We start from the raw sequence: 15,692 nt of genomic DNA on the forward strand, positions 1-15,692 counted from the left end.
GTACAAAATGAAGCAGGGTAAAGGCTAACAAAGTTTTGCTAAGAGAATGCACTGGTCATAGTAAACACCCTCTTCCAACAACACAAGAGATGACTCTATACATGGACATCACCAAATGGTCAATAATGAAATCAGCCTGATTATATTCTTTGCAGCCCAAGATGGAGAAGCTCTATACAGTCAGCAAAAACAAGACAGGAAGCTCTGTGGCTCAGATCATGAGCTCTTTATTGCAAAATCCAGGCTTAAACTGAAGTAGGGAAAGCCATTAAGCCATTCATGTATGACCTAAATCAAATCCCTTATCATTATACAGCATAAGTAATGAATAGATTCAAGGGATTAGATCTGGTAGACAGAGTGCCTAAAGAATTATGGCTGGAGGTTTGTAACACTATTTAGGAGGTGGTAACCAAAACCATTCCCAAGAAAAAGAAATGCAAAAAGGCAAAGTGGTTGTCTGAGGAGGCATTATAAATAGCTGAGAAAAGAAGAGAAGTGAAATGCAAAGGAGAAAGGGAAATATATACCCAACTGAATGCAGAGTTCCAGAGAACAGCAAGGAGAGATTATAAGGCCTTCTTAAGTGAACAATGAAAAGAAATAGAGGAAAACAATAGAATGGGAAACACTAGAGCTCTCTTTAAGAAAACTGGAGATATGAAGGGAACATGTCATACAAATATGAGGACAATAAAGGACAGAAATGGCAAGGACCTAACAGAAGCAGAATAGATTAAGAAGAGGTGGCAAGAATACACAGAAGAATTATATAAAAAAGTCTTAAAGACCTGGATAACCATGATGGTATGATCACTCACCTAGAGCTAGACAGTTTGGAGTGTGAACTCAACTGGACCTTAGGAAGCATGACTACGAACAAAGGTAGTGGAGGTGATGGAATTCCAGCTGAGCTATTTCAAATCCTAAAAGATGATGCTGTGAAAGTGCTACACTCAACATGTCAGCAAATTTGGAAAACTCAACAACAGCTACAGGACTGGGGAAGTTCAGTTTTCATTCCAATCTCAAAGAAAGGCAATGCCAAAGAATGTTCAAACTACCGTACAATTGTGCTCATTTCACATGCTAGCAAGGTCACGTTCAAAATCCTTCAAGTTAGGCTTCAGCAGTATGTGAACCAAGAACTTCCAGATGTAAAAGCTAGGTTTAGAAAAGTCAGAGGAAGCAGAGATCAAATTGCCAACATCTGTTGGATCATAGAAAAAGCAAGGGAATTTAAAAAACAGGTCTACTTTGGCTTCATTGACTAAGGTTTTGTTTACTTTGATTCTAATAATTCAACAGGTTGGCCTTTCTTTTGTTTTCAGTAGATGGTGCTATTACACAAGTTTTTTGGCTTATCTTACCTGAGACTCTGCACTTTGCACCCTCCACCACCTTCATTATTGCTGCTTATTCCTCCAGGGTCACTGGTGCCTTACTGCTGCTGGTGTCACTTCTGTCATTGGCACTGCCGCTGGGCGCACTAGGACGTCAGGCACATTCGCCATTTCTGAGGTTGCCTAGTTCATGGGCCCTACCACTGCTGCTGTCCAGTTTCCTGAGGCTGAAGTCACGTGTGTCTCCCTTGGTGCTACCGGGTTCTCCGGAACTCAGGCCTCAGACACTATGGCTGGGGCGGAGGTGGCGGCAGCAGGCTTACAGGCACTGCCTCCTCTGTTCCTTTATCTTTGTCTTATGCATCCAACCTGGACTGGCGATCTGTTTCACACTTGATAATATACATATTTCAATGCTATTCTCTCAGATCATCCCACTCTCGCCTTCTCCCATAGAGTCCAAAAGTCTGTTCTATACATCTGTGTCTCTTTTTCTGTCTTGCATATAGTGTTATCGTTACCATCTTTCTAAAGATGTCTCCTCTATGTATGCCAATTTATCCACCTTCAAAGGTAAAGATGTGTGGGTCTCTCTAGAGTCCTAGTGTTTTATGCCAAGGAACCCATATTGAGTTATGGATGTTTTAGTAGTTGTAGAATGAAGGGGAGAGACAAAGAGAGCATCTCACACTGACATGATGCTGACATCCAAGGCAGACTTTTCTAAACTTTTACACAATTAATAAGCTTCACATTAAAGAATACAGTAATGCTAGAAATTCATGGGAAGAAAACTACCATAAAAGACTGTTCAATATGACAAGATGTGCTGAGTCACAAGGAAGAGAATTATAAATAAAACTACATTATGCTGAATTTAAAAAAAAATCCTCACAGTTTAAACTTGCTTCTTTCTTTCATTTCTGAGGAAAGAAATCTAATATATCCAGGTACATTTTGTTCTATCAGTGTTCTGAAGATGATAAACTTAAGGCTAAAATTATTTTACAAAAGAAAAATTTATACATGCAATTTTAAAGTAATTCAGTTGATTATTGCCATTATATGATAATGAAAACTAAAAGAAAAAGTAGAATTTTTTCAAAAGTAAAATTGATTCAAAAAAAAATTTTTTTTGAGCGGAAGTAAAATTGAATATGTAACCTCAGCAGGCCTGGAGCTATGGACATCTTTTTTAAGGATTATGTGTATATGTATTGAGAAATTTTTAAACTATTAAGTCATTACTTTAAAACAATCTCCAAGAGTTTATCTCTCATACTGAGTTTCAATTATTATTTTAAATAGGCACAATTGAAAATAGTGCTTTTATAAAAAGCAAGGTGATTTAAGTCCAAATTGGTTAAGGAAATATAAGAAGGGGGTTCTACAGTGTAGAGATTCCTTAAAAAACTGGAAATGGAATTGCCATATGACCCAGCAATCCCACTCCTGGGCATACACACTGAGGAAACCAGATCTGAAAGAGACACGTGTACCCCAGTGTTCATCGCAGCACTGTTTATAATAGCCAGGACATGGAAGCAACCTAGATGCCCATCAGCAGACAAATGGATAAGGAAGCTGTGGTACATATACACCATGGAATATTACTCAGCCATTAAAAAGAATCCATTTGAATCAGTTCTAATGAGGTGGATGAAACTGGAGCCCATTATACAGAGTGAAGTAAGCCAGAAAGAAAAACACCAATACAGTATACTAATGCATATATATGGAATTTAGAAAGATGGTAACGATAACACTATATGCAAGACAGAAAAAGAGACACAGATGTATAGAACAGACTTTTGGACTCTGTGGGAGAAGGCGAGAGTGGGATGATCTGAGAGAATAGCATTGAAACATGTATATTATCAATTGTGAAACAGATCGCCAGTCCAGGTTGGATGCATAAGACAAGTGCTCAGGGCTGGTGCACTGGGATGACCCAGAGGGATGGGATGGGGAGGGAGGTGGGAGTGAGGTTCAGGATGGGGGACACATGTAAAACCATGGCTGATTCATATCAATGTATGGCAAAAACGCCTACAATTTTGTAAAGTAATTAGCCTACAACTAATATAAATAAATGAAAAAAAAAAAAGAAGGTATACCAGCCTGTTCTGGTATACACTGACACTGGGACCTAGAATGAGCCTCTGAACCTCTCTCTGGGTCTCCATTACTGCATTTATGATAGAAAAGGTTAAATTAAATTAAAAATTAAAAGAAAGGTCTAAAGACCAAATTATTTTTTAGACACTTTTATTTCAGAAAATAAAAGCCAAGTGGCTTGAGGAAATTTTTACCTTAACTAAAGAATTATGTATAATAGTATTAATATTTAAATTCTTTAATAAATAGTTTCATTTCATTCAGTTGGCTCTCTGACACACATGGGGTGTGTATGTGTGTCTGGATAAATAACCACTTCTAATATCCAGTTGTTCAAATCAAACCCTTGGAGTCATCCATGATAAGCCCCTCTATTTTCCTCATCCCCACAACCAATTCTTCAAGTTATGGCAGTTCTACCTTCAAAGCAGTGCTCATGGCTGACCACTTCTCACTGTTGCCACTGCCAACATCATTGCCCAAGTCCATCAACTCTCCCCAACTCCAGTGCCTCCTAACTGGAGGTTTTGCCACTTTCTCTTCCTATACCCCCTTCTCTGTTCTCCACAGAGCAACCTTTGAGAACTTTGTAAAACCAAATTTAACCATGTTACTCTCTTACTCATAACCCTCCAATGGTTTTCCCTGTTATACTCAGAATAAAATTCAAACTCCTTCCCAAGGTTGAACAGTTTTCTATAATTTGGCCCATGCCTTTCTCTCATTCTGCTCTGGCCACCCTACACCCACCCTGTCTTCATGCTGGTGAAGTGCCAAGCACCATGCCTTCAAAGATGCTATTTCTGACCATCTTACCAAAAACAGCCACCAACCAGCCATCCACTCAGTTTCCATTTCTTCTTGCCCTTTTTTCTTACCATTTGTCACTACCTCACCTTATTTATTTATGGTTGTTTAACTTCTCGTGAATTTCTAATATAACTATATTTTTCTTATTATTTTAACTTTTAAAAAATAATTTATTTTTAATTGAAGTATAATTGCTTTACAACATTTTGTTGTTTTATGTTAAACCTCAATATGAATCAGCCATAGGCATACATATATCCCCTCCCTCTTGAACCTCCCTCCCATCTCCCTCCCCATCCCATCCCTCTAGGTTGATACAGAGCCCCTGTTTGAGTTCCCTGAGTCATAGAGCAAATTCCCGTTGGCTCTCTATTTTACACATGGTAATGTAAGTTTCCGTATTACTCTCTCCATACATCTCACCCTCTCCTCCCCTCTCCCCATGTCCATAAGTCTGTTCTCTATGTCTGTTTCTCCACTGCTGCCCTGCAAATAAATTCTTTGGTACCATCTTTCTAGATTCCGTATATATGCGTTAGTATACGATATTTATCTTTCTCTTTCTGACTTATTTCACTCTGTATAATAGGCTCTAATTTCATCCACCTCATTAGAACTCAAATCTGTTCCCTTTTATGGCTGAGTAATATTCCATTGTGCATATGTACCACAGCTTCTTTATCCATTCATCTGTTGATGGAGATCTAGGTTGCTTCCATGTTCTAGCTATTGTAAACAGTGCTGCAGTGAACATTGGGGTACCTGTGTCTTTTTCAATTTTGGTTTCCTCAGGGTATATGCCTAGGAGTGGTATTGCTGGGTCATATGATGGCTTTATTCCTAGTTTTTAGACGAATCTCCATACTATCTTCCTTAGTGGCTGTATCAATTTACATTCCCATCAACAGTGCAAGAGCATTCCCTTTCTCCACACCCTCTCCAGCATTTATTCTTTGTAGACTTTTTGATGATGGCCATTCTGACTGGATTGAAGTGATACTGCCATATTCTTGATTGTAAAGTTTATTAATTAATGTGACAACTTAGAAAAGTCTACCTATTTACAATATTTTGTATTATGAATAAAAGTGTAACGGTCCCAGTAAGAGTTTAGAGTAGATAATAGGTCTCAGTTTTCTTTTATCTTTAAAACTGCAGTGGTGGTGATGAGGTTGCTTTAAAACTTTCTTTGTTTGTCCTCACTAGAATGTAACTTCCATGAGGACATGAACTTTTCCTGCCTAGTTCACTGCTGTATCTCTCACTGTTAAATATAAAGTGTTCAGCAGGAAGAGAATGCTTAATAAGTATTAGTAGACTTAATAAATGAATATGTATATACTCACTTATACAATGGAGAAGGCAATGGCAACCCACTCCAGTACTCTTGCTTGGAAAATCCCATGGACGGAGGAGCCTGGTAGGCTGCAGTCCATGGGGTTGCTAAGAGTCAGGCATGACTGAGCGACTTCACTTTCAGTTTTCACTTTCATGCATTGGAGAAGGAAATGGCAACCCACTCCAGTATTCTTGCCTGGAGAATCCCAGGGACAGAGGAGCCTGGTGGGCTGCCGTCTATGGGGTCGCACACGACTGAAGTGACTTAGCAGCAGCAGCAGCAGCACTTACGCAATGACCATGGGACAACTAGAAAAGCTGGGTTCACTATTTCTGATCACATACATCCATTTACCTATGTCCATACATTCCATTTCCCAGTTTTATGTAATGTGAAAATGGCCTCCTTCCAGGTAGAGAAACCACTAAAATACAGTGGCAAGGGCCCTGTCATGAGAAGTATGTACTGGGATATATTGGAACTACATGGCAGATACATAACCCAGACTGGCGCCAGTGTGGAAACAAGAAGAGATGGGGTTAAGGAATCTTCTAAGAGGAGGTGGTACCTCAGTGAGTCAGGTAAAGTAAAGTGGGGAAAAAAATTCTATTATTTCAGAGAGAAAGCAGAAAAGCTGACAATCAGGTTGGTCAGTTGGGTAGTAATATGCTTCCCCAAACTGAGAGTACATGAAGAGAAACAGGTTTGAAGCGAAAGATGAAAGAGTTCAATTTCAGTAATTTTCCCTGACTTTGCACAGTGTACCAGCTTAATGATATAACTGATCAGTGCTCTAGCCAGTAACAGGTCTGGAGAATGAAACTCAATAAAAATAAATATTTCTTAGCTCTTCATGTGGTAGGCTCATGAGTCTTGGTAACTTTTGTGGCTTGGCACAATGTCTGCCACATAATAATTGTTTAATTTGTTTAACTGGATTATATTGATTCCTCTGATAAATGTATCTTCATAGGCATTTTGGTATAGTGTTAACTAATTCCAAGTTGATGACTCAGTATCGTTTCTGTTTCCATCCTCTTTAGAGGCCTCTAATAACATTCTGAGCTTCTTTTCCCAATTCTCTTCACATTGAACACATTTTTACTTCCATGTCAACAAGCATCTTCCTAACATAGCATGTGCTCCATAATAGGTATTTTTATACGACTATTTATTCTCTTCTCTTCTTTTCTCTTCTCTTTATTCAAACATGTGCCAAATACAAAGATATGGCTCTATACCAGGAGTCAGTAAATGGTTTTCTGTAAAGGTCCATACAGTCTCTGTGAAACCTACCCAACTCTCATTATAGCAAAAAGCAGCCACAGATCATAAATAAACATAAAAATATATGGCTGTGTTTCAGTACAACTTTATTTAAAAAAACAAGTTCAGTTCAGTCACTCAGTCATGTCCAACCCTTTGCGACCACATGGACTGCAGCATGCCAGGCCTCCCTGTCCATCACCAACTCCCAGAGTTTACCCAAACTCATCTCTGTTGAGTCGGTGATGCCATCCAACCATCTCATCCTCTGTCATCCCCTTCTCCTCCCACCTTCAATCTTTCCCAGCATCAGCGTCTTTTCAAATGAGTCAGCTCTTCGCATCAGGTGGCCAAAGTATTGGAACTTCAGCTTCAATATCAGTCCTTCCAATGAACACCCAGGACTGATCTCCTTTAGGATGGACTGATTAGATATCCTTGCAGTCCAAGGGACTCTCAAGAGTCTTCTCCAACATCAGAGTTCAAAAGCATCAATTCTTTGGCGCTCAGCTTTCTTCATAGTCCAACTCTCACATCCATACATGACTACTGGAAAAACCATAGCCTTGACTAGACAGACCTTTGTTGGTAAAGTAGTGTCTCTGCTTTTTAATATGCTGTCTAGGTTGGTCATAACTTTCCTTCCAAGGAATAAGCATCTTTTAATTTCATGGCTACAGTCACCATCTGCAGTGATTTTGGAATCCCCAAAGATAAAGTTAACCACTGTTTCCCCATCTATTTGCCATGAAGTGATGGGACCGGATGCCATGATCTTAGTTTTCTGAATGTTGGGCTTTAAGCCAACTTTTTCACTCTCCTCTTTCACTTTCATCAAGAGGCTCTTTAGTTCTTCTTCACTTTCTGCCATACACTCAGGCTATATAGTTTGCCAACCTCTGTTATAGTGTCATAGAAATATAAATTTGTACATACATATAAATATATGCATGTAAATAATACACAGATATGTACAAGTTCTAAAACTAATCTTCAACAATTTTGAGGAAGAAAAAAAAAATCATACTCTTACAAGATTGACTGAGATAAAACTTTTTCCAAATTATACTACATTAATTTCTCTTTTATATTTAACATCATATTCAAAGCACACCCCATGAGAAAAGATTGGGGGATCATTTCTGACCTTCCTCACTGCCAACATTCTCTGATGTTACTGACAAGTGTTTTCCTTTCAAAAGGCTGTAGCCCATATAATTCCTTTCATCTTCATTTTTACAGAGAAAGTTAATACCTAATTAAAATGCCAACACTATTAAAGTTGAAAATCTCAAGTCAATATTAATACCATTGAAAAAATATAGCTAGCCACTCAGACTTGAATGATTTTTATAGTTTTAAAAGAAACCAGAATCTAATATTGTTTGAGATATTGTCCACCAACCAGGGAGACAGAACTGAGTCACTAAGATTTGTCTCTGTGCTATAAAAAGGAGCTTAATGTTCTGGTCAGGAACCACTGAAACATAGTATTGATTTTCCGTGCTCAATTTCTCTCCCAAGTCTTAGTCTTTCACTTGAAGATAATTTCATTACTATCAGGAAGCTTGGGCAACACAGAATGAACAGCAGGAAACTAAGTTCTGTAAATGGATTCGACCTCTTCCTTCCATTTGCTAGCTTAGCCAGACTGTTTTCCTCAGAACATGGTGTTTCATCCTCCTCTGGAGCACTATCCTTTTGAACATGTATAAGAACTTAAAGAATTTAAAATTACCTCTCTCATTAAAAAAAAAAAAAACCTCTCATAGCAAATAATTAACTGAACATCCATGGGCAAACTGATGAAATTTCAGATCTTGCTTTCCAGTTTTTTAACAGCCTTCTTTCCATTAAATATTTTACTTGTTGATAACTGAGGCTGTTACCAATTATTGGCAGAAACCAACTGGTTCAATGACAATTAAGTTCCTTGGTTTTTTTGCATGGTAGCAACTCTTGAGCAACCATGCTCTTGGTCACATTTCTCTTATAAGAAGGTTGAAATTTTACTAAAAACAATATTAAATAATATTCCAAAGTCCCAGTGGGAGAGTGGGTTTTAGGAAAGAGACAGTAAAGAATCAGAACAGGAAGCAAAAGTTGCCCACTTGCTCCTGGATTTTCAATGTGACTTTATTATTACTTTTATTATTATTATTATTTTGGTAGTAGAATATGTGAATTCTCATGTCATTAGACAAATCCATATTCAAATAAGAATGCAAAAAATTGAAAGGACTATGAGTGATCATTTATAAAATATATTCCTGATTTCTTAAAAAATATGCAGAGTCAATAAACGTTCTCTTATTACTCTCACATACTGTTGGGACTGAATACTGACATAGTTTTTTTTTTTTTTTGAGGGGTAGTTGGGCAATATGGAGAAGGCAATGGCATCCCACTCCAGTACTCTTGCCTGGAAAATCCCATGGACGGAGGAGCCTGGTAGGCTGCAGTCCATGGAGTCGCTAGGAGTTGGACACGACTGAGCGACTTCACTTTCGCTTTTCACTTTCATGCATTGGAGAAGGAAATGGCAACCCACTCTAGTAATTCTTGCCTGGAGAATCCCAGGGACAGACGCCTGGTGGGCTGCCGTCTATGGGGTCGCACAGAGTCGGACATGACTGAAGCAACTTAGCAGCAGCAGCAGCAGCAGTTGGGCAACAAGAATCAGGAGGCTTAAAATTATTCAGGTCTTTTGAGGTATTAATTAATTCCACTTCTAGAAATTTCCTAAAGGAAATCAATCCTGAATATTCATTGGAAGAACTGATGCTGAAGCTGAAGCTCCAATACTTTGGCCACCTGATTCAAAGAGCTGACTCATTGGAAAAGACCCTGATGCTGGGAAAGATTAAAGGCAGGAGGAAAAGGGGGCCACAGAGGATGAGATGGTTGGATGGCATCACTGACTCAATAGACATGAGTTTGAGCAAACTCCAGGAGATGGTGAAGGAAAGGGAAGTCTAGCAAGCTGCAGTCCATGGGGTCACAAAGAGTTGGACATGACTTAGTGACTGAACAACAACAACAACAACAAAGTAACCCGAAACAAAAAAGAATTTTGTAAAAATATGGTCTCCAAAGGGAAAAAATGAAAACAATGAAAATGCCCAGCTGATGGAAATTGTTAGATAACTTACATAAATTCATATGGAATATTAATTTCTTATTTTTCAACAAATATTTATTAAGCACCTATTATATGTCAACCATTTCTCGATAGTGGGGAAAATAAGAGTGAAGGAGATAAAAAAGATTCTTGCCTTCATGGAACCTCCATTCCAAAAGGAAAAAATACCAAAAGCCAAGTAAATAGGCAAATGAATAAAAATAATTTCACAAAGTGGTAAGTGCTAAGAAGAAAAAAATGTGATGTGCTACAGGCATTAGAATGCAAAGAAATGTCTTTTGATAATTTGTTTAGTGGTAAAAGTTAAAATATAAAACATTACATGGGAGTGGAGGCTGATTCACATTGTTGTATGGCAGAAACCAACACAACATTGTAAAGCAATTATCTTCTCATTAAAAATAAATTTTAAAAAAGAAAACATTATAATTCCAACTATATAAAATCATATACTTAAATTCTGGCTGAAGAAGAGAAGCTAAAACAGCTCTGGCTTGCAATTAGTCAGCTCTAGACAAGAAAGAAGTCAGGGCAGAACCTCCTCCCAGCATGCAGCATAGTTCTGTGCACTTGTTCATGGCAAGTGCTCAATTCATTTTAGTTAAACAGACTCAAAAAATTAAAGCATCACAAGAAACAGACATCAGGCCAAAAATTAAGTGTATCTTTGCTTATTTTAAAGCGGTGGTTTTCAACTGGAAGTGATAAGTGATTTTGAGGAACATTTGACAAGATATGGAGACATTTTTGGTTTTTCCTTGTGAGAGGTTGGCGGTGGCAGGGAGGGTGCTGCTGGCATCCAGTGTGTAGAGGCCAGAAATGCTACTGAATAGCTTACAATGCGCAAGAGAGTGCCCCTGCCCCCCATCACCACACACAACAAAGAATTTTTCTACCCCAAATGTCAATAGTGTGGATGTTAAGAAAGCCTGCTTCAGGTCAGGTCCAGAGCTGTTGTCTGAGGACATCTCTGAGATCCAAAACCACTCCAGAAACTGAAGTTGTTTGCTCATTTGTCCCTCAACAACACAGAATGCATTCAGCCTCCTGGATTCTCACTATATTCCTACTAACTTTCTGCATGGGGTGGGCTGACTTTGCCTTCCTTTCTTCCCTCAGCATTAGGGAGTCTACACACACTGATGTCATAATGCCCGTCCACATGGAAGCCTGATGCTGACGTACAGCATTAGTCATTGAATCTCACAGAAGCTCATCAGCACCTCCAGTCAAATCTTCCTCTTTTCTCTTGATTTAAATAAAGCCTTTCTTGAAGAGCTCTTCTAAAAGCAATCCAATGAGATGCTACAAAGTATGCCAAATCCAATTACTTTCTGCATTCTTGCCTATTATTTGGAAAAAGCAATCCTCCCCAAACCACTAAGGTCATTCAGAAAACATGCCAAGGTGACCACATTAAAGAAAGTGGAATCTTAATGAAGGTCTCAGCACACACAAAGTACTAATGAGAGGGCAGAGTTGGCCTCTTAGTCAAGAGTCTCAAGCGTGCCCAGAATATTAACAGACATTCTTTATCCTGAGGTAAATGGCTCTCTCACAACAACAGGGATGATCCACTAATGCCTGATTCATATGCTTTGTCACAGAATGAATCAGCAGAGCCGTTACTAAGTATTGCAATAGTATACAACACAAACTGTACTGGTTTTCAATATGTCTTCTCTTTTTGTGGAGGCAATTTTCTTCTGACTCAGAAGCAGATATGTGGCCCACTACAGTGATGTTTTCTACCTCTCACTAAGTAAAGTTCACTAACCTGGGTAGGCAAGGCACATTAGGGATGCTATGGAAGCCACAGGTGAGGAGTAGAGGAAGGGTCTTGATGGATGGTGCTCTTTCACTGTGTAGTCCAACTCTCTTACCCAAGACATGGATGATAATGCTGAAGACAAGTGCATTCATTTTACATGATGCATAATAAATTACCACAAACTTAGTGGCTCAGAACAACATACATTATCCTACAGTTTTCATGGGTCCTTAGCTGGGTCCTTTACAATCAAGGTGTTGGTAGGGAACACAGTTTCTTCTAAGAATCAAGGAACTTCTTCCAAACTCACTCATATTGTTGCCAGAATTCAGGTCCTTGCAGCTGGAGGAGCGAGGCTCTCAACTCCTAGAGGCCAACCCTTTTCATAGGTTGTTCACAATATGGTCATTTGCTTCTTCAAGGCTAGCAGGGGGAGTCTCTCCTGCTTCAATTCTCTCCTTTCAGCAAAGATCTGGACCCTCTTCTAGAGGGCTCCCCTGGTTAAGTCAAGCCCACCCTGGATGTTTTCCCTTTTGACAAATTCAAAGACAATTGCTTAGGGACCTTCATTATATCTGCAAAATTCCTTCACCTTTGCCATATCCTATTGGTTAGAAGCAAGTCACAGGTTCTATCCACACTTAAGACAAGAGGATTATCCCAACGTGTAGACTCTAGGAGGTAGAAATTTTGGGAATAATCTTGGAATTCTGCCTGTCACAACAAGCTTGTAATGTTTCAGCTGACAGCACTGACTAGAAAAGAGAGTAAATACATTGGATGTCAGAGTCCATATTCTATCCAACAGGATGGTAGTTTGGAATAATAAGTCAAAAGAAACACAAAAAGAAAAACACTAGAGACCCATACTTAGCTTTTAACATAGGAGTTTGACTTAATAACAATTCCTAGAAAAAAGATGTGGGGATCTTAATTGTTTATAGGCACAAAAAGTAATATTTGTATAACATAATTTTTAAAAAACTCAAAATGCAATTTATAGAGCAATAATACATAGTGTCTAGATCAAGAAAGAAAACATAAACAGTGGGCCTGGTACTGCATGTACCAAATCACATCTGGAAATTTTTTGGCAGTTCTGGGTTAACTTTTTTATATATATAAATTTATTTATTTATTTTTTGGCTGCTGGTTCTTTGTTGCTGCAAGGGCTTTTCTACATTTGCAGCGAGCAGGGGCTACTCTCTAGTTGCAGTTTGCAGGCTTCCCCACTGCAGTGGCTTCTCTTGTTGTAGAGCACAGGCTCAGTAGTTGTGGCATGTGGGATCTTCCCAGATCAGGGATTGAACCCATGGCTCCTGTATTGGCAGGTGGATTCTTTACCACTGAACTACAAGGGAAGTTGCTGGGTTTAACATTTTAATCTGAACACTGCCCAAATGAAATCTTGAAAGCAAAACATATGACAAATGCTTTAAGGAATTATGGATGTTTATAAAAGAAACTGAAGAGGAAAGAGCATTGCAAACATGTAAGACTTGAGAAAGCAGAAATAAGACTCATAGATAAGAGTTATGAGGAGTGCTTGCTTTGGCAGCACATATACTAAAATTGGAACGATACAGAGAAGATTAGCATGGCCCCTGCGCAAGGATAACACGCAAATTCGTGAAGTGTTCCATATTTTTACAGTCATGGTACTGGCACAAAGACAGAAATATAGATCAATGGAACAGAATAGAAAGCCCAGAGATAAATCCACGAACCTATGGACACCTTATCTTCGACAAAGGAGGCAAGGATATACAATGGAAAAAAGACAACCTCTTTAACAAGTGGTGCTGGGAAAACTGGTCAACCACTTGTAAAAGAATGAAACTAGAACACTTTCTAACACCATACACAAAAATAAACTCAAAATGGATTAAAGATCTAAATGTAAGACCAGAAACTATAAAACTCCTAGAGAAGAACATAGGCAAAACACTCTCTGACATAAATCACAGCAGGATCCTCTATGACCCACCTCCCAGAATATTGGAAATAAAAGCAAAAATAAACAAATGGGACCTAATGAAACTTAAAAGCTTTTGCACAACAAAGGAAACGATAAGCAAGGTGAAAAGACAGCCCTCAGACTGGGAGAAAATAATTGCAAATGAAGCAACAGACAAAGGATTAATCTCAAAAATATACAAGCAACTCCTGCAGCTCAATTCCAGAAAAATAAATGACCCAATCAAAAAATGGGCCAAAGAACTAAACAGACATTTCTCCAAAGAAGACATACAGATGGCTAACAAACACATGAAAAGATGCTCAACATCACTCATCATCAGAGAAATGCAAATCAAAACCACAATGAGGTACCATTACACGCCAGTCAGGATGGCTGCTATCCAAAAGTCTACAAGCAATAAATGCTGTAGAGGGTGTGGAGAAAAGGGAACCCTCTTACACTGTTGGTGGGAATGCAAACTAGTACAGCCGCTATGGAGAACAGTGTGGAGATTTCTTTAAAAACTGGAAATAGAACTGCCATATGACCCAGCAATCCCACTTCTGGGCATACACACTGAGGAAACCAGATCTGAAAGAGACACGTGCACCCCAATGTTCACTGCAGCACTGTTTATAATAGCCAGGACATGGAAGCAACCTAGATGCCCATCAGCAGATGAATGGATAAGGAAGCTGTGGTACATATACACCATGGAATATTACTCAGCCATTAAAAAGAATTCATTTGAATCAGTTCTAATGAGATGGATGAAACTGGAGCCCATTATGCAGAGCGAAGTAAGCTAGAAAGATAAAGAACATTATAGCATACTAACACATATATATGGAATTTAGAAAGATGGTAATGATAACCCTATATGCAAAACAGAAAAAGAGACACATACGTACAGAACAGACTTTTGGACTCTGTGGGAGAAGGTGAGGGTGGGATGTTTCGAGAGAACAGCATGTATATTATCTATAGTGAAACAGATCACCAGCCCTGGTGGGATGCATGAGACAAGTGCTCGGGCCTGGTGCACTGGGAAGACCCAGAGGAATCGGGTGGAGAGGGAGGTGGGAGGGGGGATCGGGATGGGGAATACATGTAAATCCATGGCTGATTCATGTCAATGTATGACAAAACCCACTGCAATGTTGTGAAGTAATTAGCCTCCAACTAATAAAAATAAATGAAAAAAAAAAAGAGTTATGAGGAAACATATTTCCCTTCAGTATAAGAAATACAGTTCTAATATTTAGAACTGTACATAAAGGAAATTTCTTATGGGGAAGGGAATTCATATTCAAGGCTACTCCCACCCATGGATACTCTTGATTCCCTTCCCACCTCCATTAATTATGTACTTTCTCATTTTTATGTTTGCACAACTTCATCTTCTCATTGGTGATCATGCATAGTTCTCTTCCATCACATATATATTCATTCCCTGGCCTCACATTCCACCAAGCTGATGATTCTTCCTCACCTCTCCTTTGAAGCCTGACTTTTTGAGAGAGGGGCATGCACTTGTGATCTGCTGTCCACAGCCCTCACTTCTGTATCAGTCCACCTAGTCTGGCTTCTGCCCTCACCAGGCCACCCAAATGGATCTTTGTAATGTCACTGTGGATTAATGCTTTTTGCAAGTTCTCTTACATGACACTGTTGACCACATCCTGCTTTTTGAAATCGTCTCTTTCCTTGGTTTCTCTGACATTACACTTTCTTACCACCTCTCTGACTCCTTTGGCCACTCTTCTAAGCCTTCTTTGTGGTCTCTCTCACATCTGATGAACACCGATACTCACTGATGCTCCCCAAGGCTCTGTCTTGGGTCTACTCTGTTCTCATTCTACACGGTATCTTTTGTTGTATTAGTGACTACCATTGTTCTAACTGCCTAATACATCCTGAGATAGCTCCATTCCAGGATAGCT

At 39.0% G+C, this 15,692-nt stretch overlaps 1 protein-coding gene and 1 non-coding gene across 2 annotated transcripts in view; one reads left to right on the forward strand and one right to left on the reverse strand.

The window, feature by feature from the left end:
* The window catches only part of LOC133051872 (carbonic anhydrase 5B, mitochondrial), a 389,751-nt gene that overhangs the window by 80,511 nt on the left and 293,548 nt on the right, over positions 1-15,692 (reverse strand). The window lies entirely within an intron of this gene.
* On the forward strand, positions 13,332-13,438 carry LOC133053189 (U6 spliceosomal RNA). Its single transcript, XR_009692124.1, has one exon. It is a non-coding gene; the product is annotated as a U6 spliceosomal RNA (small nuclear RNA).

The sequence above is a fragment of the Dama dama genome, chromosome X (genome assembly GCF_033118175.1).
Source record: "Dama dama isolate Ldn47 chromosome X, ASM3311817v1, whole genome shotgun sequence".
Lineage (NCBI taxonomy): Eukaryota > Metazoa > Chordata > Mammalia > Artiodactyla > Cervidae > Dama > Dama dama.